Raw genomic sequence first — 14,139 nt, 5'->3', positions numbered from 1 at the left:
TCAAGTTGTTCCATGGGGGTCTCACAGTCTTCATCCCCATTTTACAGATGAGGGAACTGAGGCACAGAGAAGTGAAGTGACTTGTCCAAAATCACACAGCTGACAAGTGGCGGAGCTGGGATTTGAACCCATGACCTCTGACTCCAAAGCCTGTGCTCTTTCCACTGAGCCACGCTGCTTCTCTAAGATCAAGACCGATATATACATTCAAACAGAGATGCCAACTTCAAATTTTGACCTGAGGGTGAATATGGGGTGAGGCTTGGAAAAAAAAATGAGTTGAACCTTCCCCTGTGAAATGAACATGTGGGGCTGGTGGATGGACAAGGCGAATAAAAAGGCTGGCATTTATTAAGCACTTACTCTGTGTCGAGCCCTGTTCCTAGTGCTGGTTAAGTTAATCAGGCTCTACATCTCTGCCCCTGCTCTCTCTCCCTCCCTTCAGGCTCATGTCTCCTTCTGCCTTCAAGACATCTCCATCTGGATGTCTGTCCGCTATCTAAAACTCAATATGTCCGAGACTGAACTCCTTATCTTCCCTCCCAAACCCTGCCCTCTCCCTGACTTTCCCATCACTGTTGACATCACTACTATCCTTCCCATCTCACAAGCCCGCAACCTTGGTGTCATCCTTGACTCTGCTCTCTCGTTCACCCCTCACAGCCAATCTGTCACCAAAACCTGCCGGTCTCACCTCCACTACATCGCCAAGATCTGCCCTTTCCTCTTCATCCACACTGCTACCCTGCTGGTTCATTCTCTCATCCTATCCCGACTGGATTACTGCATCAGCCTCCTCTCTGATCTCCCATCCTCTTGTCTCTCCCCACTTCAATCTATACTTCACACTGCTGCCCAGAACATCTTTGTGCAGAAGCGCTCTGAGCATGTCATTCCCCTCCTCAAAAATCTCCAGTGGCTACCAATCAACCTACGCATCAGGCAAAACCTCCTCACTCTCGGCTTCAAGGCTGTCCATCACCTTGCCCCCTCCTTCCTCACCTCCCTTCTTTCCTTCTACAGCCCAGCCTGCACCCTCACCTTCTCTGTTGCTAACCTCCTCCTTGTGCCTCGTTCTCGCCTGTCCCGCCGTTGACTCCCGGCCTACGTCCTCCCCCTGGCCTGGAATGCCCTCCCTCCGCTCATCTGCCAAGGTAGCTCTCTTCCTCCCTTCAAAGCCCTACTGAGAGCTCACCTTCTCCAGGAGGCCTTCCCAGATTGAGCCCCCTCCTTCCTCTCCCCCTCCTCCCTCTCCCCATCCCCCCGCCTTACCTCCTTCCCCTCCCCACAGCACGTGTATATATGTTTGCACATATTTATCACTCTATTTTACTTGTACATGTTTACTATTCTATTTATTTTATTTTGTTAATATGTTTTGTTGTCTGTCTCCCCCTTCTAGACTGTGAGCCAGCTGTTGGGTAGGGACCGTCTCTATATGTTGCCAACTTGTACTTCCCAAGCGCCTGGTACAATGCTCTGCACACAGTAAGTGCTCAATAAATATGATTGAATGAATGGATGCAATCCCTGTTCCACATGAGGCTTTCAGTCTAAATGATAATAATTAAGTTATTAAGTGCATATGTATTATTATTATTAAGTTATTTTTAAGGCCCTGGGGTAAATTAGACATCCTTGCCTCATATGGGGCTTGCCGCCTTAGTGGGAGGGAGAAAAAGTATTTTATGCCCATTTTACAGATGAGGCACAGAGAAATTAAATGACTTATTCAAGATTGCCGTGGCAAGTGCTGGAGCCAGGATTAGAACCCGGGTCATCTATCTCCCAGTCCTGTGTTCTTCCCACTAGACCAAGCCCCTTGTCAAGTGTTTAGAGTTGGACAGGGCTTGGAGTACCCATTCCTAGAGCCCCTATCCTAAACATCTGCCTCTTCCCCAGTCTGCCTGCCACGTTTCCAGACTGGGCAGGGTTTGAGTCAAGCCCTTGGCTTTTCTTTAGAGTGTTGCTGAGCTGTGGGGCTGGGCAGGAGGGAGCAGTGGTGTCTGCTCAGCGCTGGTGTCTGGTGCAGGGCAACAGGAACATCACATGGGTCTGGGTTAAAGACCTATGACCCGTTGGCAAGGAACAAAAATTAAAGCTGCCATCCTGGCTCCATTTTCACTGGCTCCAGAGGGTGGAGGAGCGCTAACTACAGCTTCTCTCTCCTCAAAAAACAACAGCAACAATGAAAAAACCCGCTGTGGGGTGGGGGGAGCAAGTAGCTGCTGTTACTGCTTAGGAAGCAGGATATATTTAATTTCTATATTTATTTGTTCATATTAATGTCTGTCTCCCCGTCTAAACGGTAAGCTCATTATGGACAGGGGATGTGTTCGTTCACTGTTATGCTGTACTCTCCCAAGCACTTAGTGTAGTGCTTTGCACATAGGAAGCTCTCAATAAATACAATTGAATGAATGAATGGAAGGAAAGGATTGGAGGACGAGGTTGGCCGCTATTTTCTGTAACCGATGCTTCTGCTGTTTATCTAACACTACTATCAACTCTACTTTTGGTAGAATGGCAGGGCTAGGCCCCTTCTTGCCAACCCCGTTGAAAGCTTTTCGGAAGACAGAATAGGTCCTCAACATTTGTGACTGCCCTGCCCTAAGCAGATGTTTGGTCTCATTACCCCTTCCTCACTGGAGGTACGGTCAATGAGCTACGGGCTTCAGATAGATTTGTGAAGGTGGTGGTTTGGCCTATTCTGAGTGAAGACAATTTTAGTAAGTTGCCCTAATTACAATTGGCATTAGGGCCTCAAGTTGAATAGGGAAGATCATTTATAAAAATACAGAATTGTACCACTGGCCCCGTGTCACAGATCCCTGTGGGAAGTTACTGAATATGTTTAGCAGTCTTTATTGGTTGCCACTTGCCTAGGATTTCTAGACGGGAATTTTAATGCTCAAATTAGTTTCCCAGTCCCTCCAACCTTTCTGCCAGTGAAGGAAGTGTTTTCTGGCCTCTCCCACACATACAAAAAAAAAAGCCTGAACTCTTAGATCTCAGCTGAGAGATCATCAAATTTCTCATGCTGCTGCAGTATTGTGTGTCCAGGTTTGGGAACACTTCCAAAAAATGTTACTTTTACCCCAACTTTTTATGGGAGCACTGGCAGATCATTATAGCTTTTGCCAACTTTGGGAAACTATTTTAACTGTCTCCCTTCTCTCATCGCTTGGAGAAACGCCGTAAAGTACAGGCCGCACTCAGTGAAGTGCCTGTGAACTGGCCAACAAATCTTCCCTCATAATCTAGCAGAATTTACTTTTCTATTATTCTTATTATTGTTCTAGTCTGTATTTTTCCCTTTGGAGTGTTTGCAGCACTGTTAACTTAATATAGGTTTTTTTTTTCATTATTTCCTCTACTTGTCTTGATGCACATATTTTCTCTCTCAGTGTCAAAATAAGGTGATGGGGAATTATGAGTTTCTTCTGAGCTGAGCTTACTTTTGTAATCTGGTAACCTTTGGCATGAAGCACATATACTAGTGAATGATGGAGCACTTAAGAGTGATTCACCACTGAGCATTACAGAAAATAGGCTGACGAGTTCAAAAATTCAAGGCAAGTTCCCTCTACTCAGCGTGGTGTATATACTGTACTATCACATTTTTTTCTATTATGTGGTTAAGAAGAGAGGAGATGATGATGGCTTCTTAAAGTTGCCTATAATGCACTCAAAACTCTGTTAGGTGTAATGGTTTTAAAAGGTAGAGTGAAAACATTGCCAGGAGATCAACACAAAAAGAATAATTTCAGATAGAGCCAGGAAGGTATATGCTCCCCTAGATACACGTGTCCCCCATTAGCTATAATAGAAATTATGTCTGCATCAAGGAGAGCACATACCCCAAAATGTATTAAAAAGATGCTATGGGTAAATCTTGCTTCCTAGATGTTCTTATATTCTCAGACTAGAATAAGTTCCTGGAGTTGGTTAGCCCTTCATTTTTTCATCTTTTTTCGGTGGGGGCTATAGCATCAATTACCATAATGCACTGAGAAATTGTATAATGTCCAAATAGCACCCCAAATGATTAATTTTCAGAACCAAAGCACAGAAACCGGACTAAAGTTTCTGTCATTTCAAGTAAATATTTGCTCCCCATTTGACCGGACTGATTTTAAGGTACAGCCCTGGGTAGCTGAGACTATCTGAATGAATATGGGATTTCATTAGCAGGAATGGCATTTAGTAACAGTGACAGGTGAAATGCAATATGCAAAGGGAGTGGGGAGGGAAGAAAGGAGGAAGAGGAGAGAGGAAGGAGGAGGAAAAAGAAGGGGTGGGGAAGGAGAGGAAGTAAAATGTACTCACCCTTCCTGCTGTGCAGTCTTCTCCCCTTAGTCCCACCACCACCTATCTTCAGTGGGATCTGGGACTAGGTTGTCTCACCCCATCCCTCTCAATACCCCATGAGAACAAGCCAGATGCTTGTTTTATCCCCCATCCGGCCTGCCCAGGGTTGTGGCAATTTACACTTCTCAGGGCTAGGCCAGTCTTCACGTTGCCACCGCCTGCTCTTTGCCTTCACTCTTGCAGCAGCAGTGGCAAGGGGCAAGTGGCAAGAAGACAGTCTGGCCTTTCAAGGTGCCTGCTGCCACGACCCCTGCGCCGTTTCCAGTGGATCTCCCCGGCTGCCTGGGTAGGCTGTGTGGAGATGAGGCAGGATGAGGCAGGAAGACCGCTCGTCCTCGTGAGGCACTTTGGGGGAGAAGACCCAGCCCCAGCCCCTCGTGAGAGGGCCAAGAGTGGAGCCAATATCTTGGTTCCACTTCTGGTTCCTTTCTGGCTCCAAGGAGTGAGGTAGGCCAGCTCTAGCTGCCTACTCTGTCCAAAAAGCTCAGGGGGCAAAGCCCTTCTGGGGTTGCTGCCTGTGTCCCTTAGTGCTGTAGATGGAAGCCGCCACCCTGGAGCATCTATGGAAGTCTCCTGTTCAAGAGAAGTTACCGAAATTGAGCTAGAGTTTTCCGGTACGCAAACTACTTTCCAAGAGTAAGTTGGGCACTTGGGGAAGCTGTAGAAAACTGTTTTGGGCTATTATGATCAATCAATCAATCAATCATATTTATTGAGCGCTTACTGTGTGCAGAGCACTGTACTAAGCGCTTGGGAAGTACAAGTTGGCAACATATAGAGACGGTCCCTACCCAACAGTGGGCTCACAGTCTAAAAGGGGGAGACAGAGAACAAAACCAAACATCCTAACAAAATAAAATAAATAGGATAGATATGTACAAGTAAAATAAATAAATAGAGTAATAAATATGTACAAACATATATACATATATACATTATGATGCATTTTCAAGCTTTAGTGCCTTAAATGGCAACCTCCCTGGTGGCCTAAAAGAATTGATATGGCTTGTGACTGTGTCTAGACTATTTCCAAGGATTTTTTTATACAACTGGGACTGGGTTCCACTTTGGCTTTTTCAGTGAATCTCACCATCACTGGCTTTGGCACTCTCTTCAAGTACAAAGGTGAAATGCACACACACACACACACACTCTCTCTCTCTCTCTCTCTCTCTCTCACACACACAATCTTCATGCATTAGAGGAATCTGACCATATGCGTTGATCTGATTCAAAATGATTATATAAATCTCCAATTTGAAATGTAACCTGCCTTAATTTGTGCTGGGGCTGGCTTAGCCATAGCTTCTTTAGGCGGAATCATTGTAAGGCTTAGACGTGTGTTTTGGAACCAGTTCCCTCCCCTATCAGTAGTTGCACATGATTCTGGAAGAAAAACGTCCACTCCTTAAACTTCCCTCCGCCCTCTACACATTTCTCTACCTTTCCACCCTTCCAAGCCCAGTTGCCTTGTAGCAACTAAAAGATGATTCAGAAGATGATTCATTGGGAATGGAGGTTGGAAGAGGTGCCAATACTCCATATACCAGCATCTCTCCCTCAGATCTTAGCTTGATTTGTTAACTTTTGAAGTACTCAATTAAGCTCTGTGGTAATACAGCAAGGAGTGGAAGCAGTAAAATGAGTTAGCATAGCAATTTTTATTAACATATAGCCTTTGCTATCCTGAAATGATAGGTATGAAAGTCTTTTAAAGTTTCCCTGAAAAAAAAACACCTTTTATGGTTTTTAAGAAAAGGAATAAACCTAAAAATCTGGAAAGGACTGGCAGTTTTGGTAGTAGTTTGGGATATAGTAACCCATGGAAATAAGAGTGAGGGAAAAGTAGACACGAGTAAGGTAGTCTTTGCTTTCTGGATGTAATTCAAAAATGCAATGCGATAAGAGATTGCACGGTTTTGGCATAAAATATTATTTTAGTCATTTCTTTCAGGGTTTTGGGGCTGAACTATATGTCTAAGGAGCCCTCTGCTGGATAAAGCCAAAGACATAACAACTCAAATAAATAGGTAGACAATGTAAAGTGTGTGGGTAGACAATGTAAAGCGTGTGTGTGTGTGTGTGTGTATTTGTGTCTGATAGGGAAGGGTCATTTGTTTTGTGGCTCAGTCCCTTGTGTTGTTGTAGTCTGTTTATGCCCACATCATTGTGTCCATTTTAGAATTTAAGTTCTGTGAGACCAGAGAATGTGTCTATCCATAATTTATTAATTTTCTTAGAGATATTAATGTCTCTCTCCCCCTCTAGACTGCAAACTTCCTGTGGGCAGAGGGCTTGTCTACCAACTCTCTTGTTCTGTGCTGTCCCAAGCATTTAATAGAGTGCTCTGCATACAGTAAATACTGCATAAATATCATTGATTGATTATTTTATTAATCCAAATACATAGAAAGGATCAGTCCACAATATGATCATGATATTAAAATACTTTACAACACCTAATTACTCTTTATATTGCATGTGTATATGTTTGAAGATACCACTACCAATAGTTCATTTTCTCTGTGTGTGGTTGTGGCTGAAAAAAAATAATGATCAAATCAAGAGTCCTAGCCACACCATATAGGTGGAAAAGTTGTTCTTTATGAGTGGTATTTCATTGCCTGATGATGATTAGACTGCGAGATCACAGCTGAAGCAGTGTGCTTCAAAACTCCTTTCAAACAGGCCTCGCCAAAAGGCTGGCAAGAAAATTGCATAGATGGATGGACCAGTAAAACTATGAAACCCAGGGTACAAAGAGCTGGTTTGGCCTAAACATCCCAAAAACGACTGGGACATTCTGATTGAAGTTTGGCTTCTCTTCCATTAGTGGAAGAGCTTCACCCCACTCTGGTAGGTGTGGAGCAAAAATCTTAATTTTGTATGAAGTGCTGTTTCGAATTCCAGTTTCTCCGTTTCTCTCCCGAACTCTAGCTTGAAGGAAAGATTCACATGGTGATGTATTTTCTCTGCTTAAGTTCTACCTGTGGTAAAAAAAAAAGGAAGCTAGGGTACACTGACTTGGGCTTATTTTAGTTGAAAATCTTTTTCATCCACTTTTCCCAAACAAAATCTTATGTGGTTTTTGGTAACCAGGTAATGAAGCCTTGCATTTGCAGCTTTAAACCTCATCAGCTTTAAGCATCATTCTGTACATCTAAACAACATCGCTAAAATCTGCCGTTTCCTCTCCATCCAAATTGCTACCACGGTAATACAATCACTCATTCTATCCCGCCTGGATTACTGTATCAGCCTCCTTGCTGACCTCCCAGCCTCCTGTCTCTCCCCACTCCAGTCCATACTTCACTCTGCTGCCTGGATCATTTTTCTACAAAAACATTCAGGTCATGTCACCGCCCCCATCCTCAAAAAACTCCAGTGGTTGCCCAACCACCTCCATATCAAACAAAAACCCCTCAATATTGGCTTTAAAGCACTCCATCACCTTGCCCCCTCCTACCTCACCTTACGTCACTCCTTCTACAACCCAGCCTGCACACTTCACTCCTCCAGTGCCAACTTTCTCACTGTGCCTCGATCTCACCTGTCTTGTTGCTGACCCCTAGCCCACGTCCTGCCTCTGTCCTGAAATGCCCTCCTTCCTCAAATCTGACAGACAATTACTGCCCCCCACTTCAAAAGCTAATTGAAGGCACATCTCCTCCAAGAGGCCTTCCGAGACGCCACTTTTCTTCATCTTCCACTCCTTTCTGTGTCACCCTGACTTGCTCCCTTTGCTCTTCCCCCCTCCCAGTCCCACCGCACTTATGTATATATCTGTAATTTTATTTATTTGTATTGATGTCTGTCTCCCCGCCTCTAGACTGTAAGCGCGTTGTGGGCAGAGAATGCCACTGTTTATTGTTGTATTGTCATTTCCCAAGCGCTTAGTACAGTGCTCTGGACACAGTAAATGCTCAGTAAATATGATTGAATGAGTGAATAAATAGACCTTAGTCTTTATATCTGTTGTTGGTATTCTTACCAATTTGTAATATTGATTGCATTTTGGCAGTCTGATTTGACCAAGATGACGAAGGCTTTCACAGAACTATCAAACAAGATTCATTCATTCATTCAATCGTATTTATTGAGCGCTTACTGTCAATCAATCAATCGTATTTATTGAGCGCTTACTGTGTGCAGAGCACTGTACCAAGCACTTGGGAAGTACAAGTTGGCAACATATAGAGACGGTCCCTACCCAACAGCGGGCTCACAGTCTAGAAGGGGGAGACAGACAACAAAACAAAACATATTAACAAAATAAAATAAATAGAATAGTAAATATGTACAAGTAAAATAAATAGAGTAATAAATCTGTACAAACATATATACAGGTGCTGTGGGGAGGGGAAGGAGGTAGGGCGGGGGGGATGGGGAGGGGGAAAGGAAGGAGGGGGCTCAGTCTGGGAAGGCCTCCTGGAGGAGGTGAGCTCTCAGTAGGGTTTTGAAGGGAGGAAGAGAGCTGGCTTGGCGGATGTGCGGAGGGAGGGCATTCCAGGCCAGGGGGAAGATGTGGGCCGGGGGTCGACGGCGGGACAGGCAAGAACGAGGCACAGTGAGGAGGTTAGCGGCAGAGGAGCGGAGGGTGCGGGCTGGGCTGGAGAAGGAAAGAAGGGAGGTGAGGTAGGAGGGGGCGAGGTGATGGACAGCCTTGAGATTTTGCCTAAAGATCTTGGCTGGAGTTTCTAATCCCACATTTCCCTTGGATTCCTCTGAAGATAGGATGGTCAATTTTAGTCTTTATTCTGTGTTATGCAGTTAAATGGCCCCAGTCTCAGTCTCATGAGGCAAAAGCTTCTGTGCATGGTTTTTAGTCTTCTCAAAAATACAGCTCTAAAAGAGCTTCCCCGTTCCTGATTGCCACATGCCAGACTTGATTGTCTGCTGCTATTGTCTCTCAGCAGTGTACAACTCTGCCACATCATTTGAGGTTGTGCCTTGCCATATCTTTAAAACATTTCATTTATCCTCCTTGTTCACGCCCCTGCCCCAATTTCACCTCAACTCATAACGGCAGTTTGGGTATCCTGCTGACAGTCATTATCACCCCTTGCTTCATCCAGCAATGCTTGGGTAGAGATGAACGTAGTTTTGATGTTGGTAGACTAACAGCACTCCAGATTCTTATACCGTCTGGGATCCTATTTTTGCAGTTTGGTGTAAGCGATGGTAATAGGAGTCTCCTAAGATAAGAGAATTGTAGGTCCAAGTTTCTGTCATGTCGTTTCCTCCTCTTCTTTCCCTGGCCGGGGCTACTGCTCCTACCGCCAGCAAGTAGGAGGGAGAAGGGCAGGCTTTGCAGCTACCACAACCGGAATGGGATGATCCTCCTTAGTCCGAACCCTGTTTGAAGAAGACGACTGAAGGGTGAGGAGTGGCCAAATCCTTTTTGAATCTGTGGATATTTTCTGCTTGGACAACCCTCTGTGGTAATATATTCCTTATGCTTAACTGTGTGACTTAGGGCAAGTCACTTAACTTCTCTGTGCCTCAGTTACCTTATCTGTAAAATGGGGATTAAGACTGTGAGCCCCGTGTGTGACAACGTGATTACCTTATATCTGCACCAGGGCTTAGGACAGTGGTTGGCACATCCTAAGCGCTTAACAAATACCATTATTATTATTTATGGAAAAGGTTTGCCTTTTGTTCTTGTTGAACCTTTCTCAGGAGATATCCTCTTGTCCTGGCGTGATTCAGTCCAGTGAACAATCATTTCTGTGCTTGGCCTGTCCACTCCCTTCATGATTTTGTAAATTTCTCTTCTGTCCCCTTTCAGATGCCTCTTTGTGACTGAAAATGTATATATATATATATATATATATACAATTGGGATTTATATGTACATAGGTGTGTGTGTGTGTGTGTGTGTGTGTGTGTGTGTGTGTGTGTGTGTGTGTGTGTGTGTTCAGGGGCAGTGCAGTGGAGATGAGGCAGTGATGAAGAACCCTCCCTTGCAGTTTTGGCCTTGTGGTGCTGGGTGGAATGGGTTGGGTGAAAGGGGCAGGTTTGGGGTTTATGGCAGTGTGCAAGCCCTCCCTGATTCCAGGGTTGCAGCCCTGCATCCGGTAAGTGCTCAATAAATACCACTGATTGATTACATTTATCCCCTAAGGGATAGCCGCTAATGGCTATTCTCCCTCTTTCCCTTTGTGAATTGTTCCCCATTACCATACAGCTTAGTACAGTGCTCTGCACACAGTAAGCGCTCAATAAATACGATTGATTGCATCCCATCTCATCCTTTGGCATTCACCCCACCCATCCCAGTGATCCCTCCACAACCCCCTTTCTTCCCTCCCGGGGTACTGCTTTTTGCATTCTTTTCCCATGTTTCAGGGCTGGCTCAGCCCCTTCTCCAGATGCAGTCAGTTCCTGTCCAGGACTGGCTTGGCTGTGACGACCAGAGAGGATAACCGAGGCTCAGCGGTACTCTCCATGGCTGCGGCAGGCCTGAGGCTACGTGTGGGCAAGTAAGGGATGGAGGTGTTGCCCCCCTTTCAGAGTTCCTTCTGTGCCCTGGCTCGTCCAGCCTTGACCTTACCAGGGGAAGGAATCAGCCTGTCTGGGAAAACATCTGCACTGCACTGCCATATAAATAAATTAATTAATCATTATAATAGTTTGGGCATTTGTCAAGCACTTACTATGTGCCAGGCACTGTACTAAGCGCTGGAGTGGATACAAGCAAGGCAGTTGGACACAGTCTCTGTCCCTCACGGGGCTCACAGTCTTAATCCCCATTTTACAGATGCAGTAACAGGCACAGACAAGTTAAGTGACTTTCCCAAGGTGCTACAGCAGACAAGAGTGGTGTCAGGGAGGAGGGAATAGTCTAGAGGGGGATCATGGTAATGGAGAGGGAACGCTTGAAGAGCATGGAAGCTGTGGGGAAATGGAGAAACAGTTTGGGAGAAAGAGGGGCAAGGGGTGCAGAAGCAGGGGGAAGGGGGTGGTTTAGCCAATCCTCAGGAAGAGTCAGTTTACCCCCAGTCAAGGGCGGTACAGTACGTGATAAATGGAGCAAGTGCCATAGAGGAGCTTGTGTCATCAAGGCAAAACCAAAGTATTGGAAAGCCGAAACAAGGTGTAAATTTAGAAACAACATAAATGCCAGTCATCGAATTTGAAACATCATACATTGTAAAGTGCCTACATTTGCACAAATTGGTACGGTATTAGAGACTGGACACCTGGATTGCTTGATTTTAAAGAGTCTGCTTGAAAATGGGATCCATGAAGAATGCTGTTTAGTCCTATGTTACTTAAGAAATCAGAAAATTAGCAAATAACTCTTTCGAGTAAATCAGTCATTTTGATTGCTAAACTATTGCAAATGCCTTATGACCAAAGTACAACCTCTCTCCAGAGGAGAATCTCTATCAGAGCTTTTCCTTAAACTCATAAAATCTTTTAGGGCAAATCTCGTTCTGTACATTTCCATTAAGACTGAAAATTACTTCTAGAGGAAAAGAGATAAAATGCTTGTGATAAAGTGAATGCACTATGTTAATGATAGGAGGTGGGGCGGCAGAGGTGGAAGAATTGATGCTGCTTTTACGGTGCAGAAAATTCAGCCTTTTCCATTTGGGTTGGACAAAATGTAAATGATGTCACCTTCCCCTCCTTGGGCAACAAAGTTATCAGGCAGCAGCGGTATCACTAAACGCACTGGGTGCCTGACATTAAAATGACTTCAAGGTTATTTCCTTCCATTTCTATTCTCTTGGAAATCTTTCAAGATTTTATTGTAGATGAAAAAAATGCATAATGCTACGGGAAACAAAGACTGTGCTACGTTCTTACTATGGGATTATTGCCATTCAATCTCAATGCTGATTGAAATCCAGGACTTCTGTATCACAGCCTTAATGAGATGCTGGCAAATATCTTTCTGCCCCACTGGAAATGTAATCTTTCTGTTGAACATTTTGTCTCAGTGAATTTCATCTGCGATAGGAATAGGCATTTTGCATTTGAATCAAAGAGGTCGCTGCTTTAGATCAGATGGTGTGGTATGTGCCCTGTTCACCTGTGGGTGAAATTGATCCCTTATGATTTTGAAAATTTATCAGTGATTCATTAAATATAATTATCTCATTGTTTCATCTAAATGGGCTTTAAAGTAATAATGTCACTACCCAGTTTTGATCTGCAAATCTACCTGTAAAAAGGCCTGCCAATTCCAGTGTAAACAATGCTTCCCTACAGTCCCTGTTCCTGGAGAATTAATACAGCGTCTTTTAATACAGCTTAATACTCCTGGAGCATTTATTTAGCAAAATACATGCATAGAATAGCAATTTTTCCCTAAATAGTGACATATTTTACACCATTTCCTCAGATTAAGAAATAGTCCAAGCTAGGAATTGAGGCTTAAATACTAGTCTAAAATAAATCTTCCCTTTGCCTAATTATTGTAGCAGTTTTTGAGCTTTGGAATAGAGTTCATCATCAAGGAAAATGCTAAATTATATCCTTATTTGCAAGGGTGTGGATGATGGATTCTAGACCATAAAACAAATATCTATTTTATATAAAATAATGACAATGCACACACATGCCAAGTATTTATCTTGGAAGTGGAATGGTTTCTTCTGTTTCTTTAAGCAAATATATATTGAAGCAGACATTATTATTTGCAGTTGTAGCTACTATGACTTGAAATTAAGTAAATCCTTTATTTTTTTCCTCCTTCTCTTTCCCTCTCTCTCTCTCCATCCCCTCTCTTCCTCATTCAGTAGTTCTCTCCTTGTCACTCTTTCCATCTACTGTCCTATTCTTCTTTTCCCTCTGTCTGTTTTCTTTCTGACCACATTTTTCTCTCCATTTTTCTGTCCCCACTTATTTGTTCCTCATGGTGCACTCTCTTTTTTGTCACTACTTTTTTCTCATAGCCCTTATTTCAGTAATTCTCCATCCCTTTCTGTGAACTTCTCCACTTCTGCTCTTTCATTGTCTTAAAGTTTCTCTCTACGTAATTCTTTTTCTGCCACTAACTGTCCCTCTCCCTCAGTGTCTTCACTATGGTGGTCTTTTTAAAATCATTTCTGATTTCAGTTTCTCTCTTGGTGACCTCTCTCTGGGTCTCTCCTTCAATGCCTTCTCCCCTCTTTCTCCCATGCTCCGTCGGTGTGTCTGCTTCCTCCTCTCTTTCTCCTTATTTCTCTACTCATAAAGCTGCCCCTCTTTCATCACTCTCTGTAGCTTTCCTCAGCATTGTCCCCCCTCCCGTGTTTCTCTGTGAGCTCTCTCCCCCACACACCCTCTGCTTTTTCTCTTCTCCCTTCTTTCTCAGGTAGCTCCTGTTCTTAGCATCTCATGCTCCTCTCTACCTGGAATTCTCCCTTCCCAGTTGACTCGTGGCAGGTTAACTAGAGATTCTTGCTCCTGTAGGGCTGCAGAAGAACCAGAGAGTAGGAGGGAGGGAAGACCCCATTAGCAGTGACGAGTTTATGAAGATAATCGCTACAGAAAGTTGTACAGTCAGAAAACCTCACTCATTTCAAGAGGGATTGATTAAATTCACGGACAAAAGATCCATATTGGGCCCACATCCTCCTTCAGACCTGGATTCAATCAGTCACTGGATCAATGGTATTTTTTGAGTGCTTACTGGATGCCAAGCCCAGTACTAAGTGCTTGGGAGAGTACAATACAACAGAGTTGGTAGTCATCGCCCCTGCCCACAAGGAGCTTACAGTGAAGAGCTGGAGACAGATGTTAAAATTAATTATGGATATGCACATAAGTGCT

This window comes from Tachyglossus aculeatus, chromosome 9 (genome assembly GCF_015852505.1).
Source record: "Tachyglossus aculeatus isolate mTacAcu1 chromosome 9, mTacAcu1.pri, whole genome shotgun sequence".
NCBI lineage: Eukaryota > Metazoa > Chordata > Mammalia > Monotremata > Tachyglossidae > Tachyglossus > Tachyglossus aculeatus.
Note: the sequence above shows the minus strand (reverse complement) of the source record.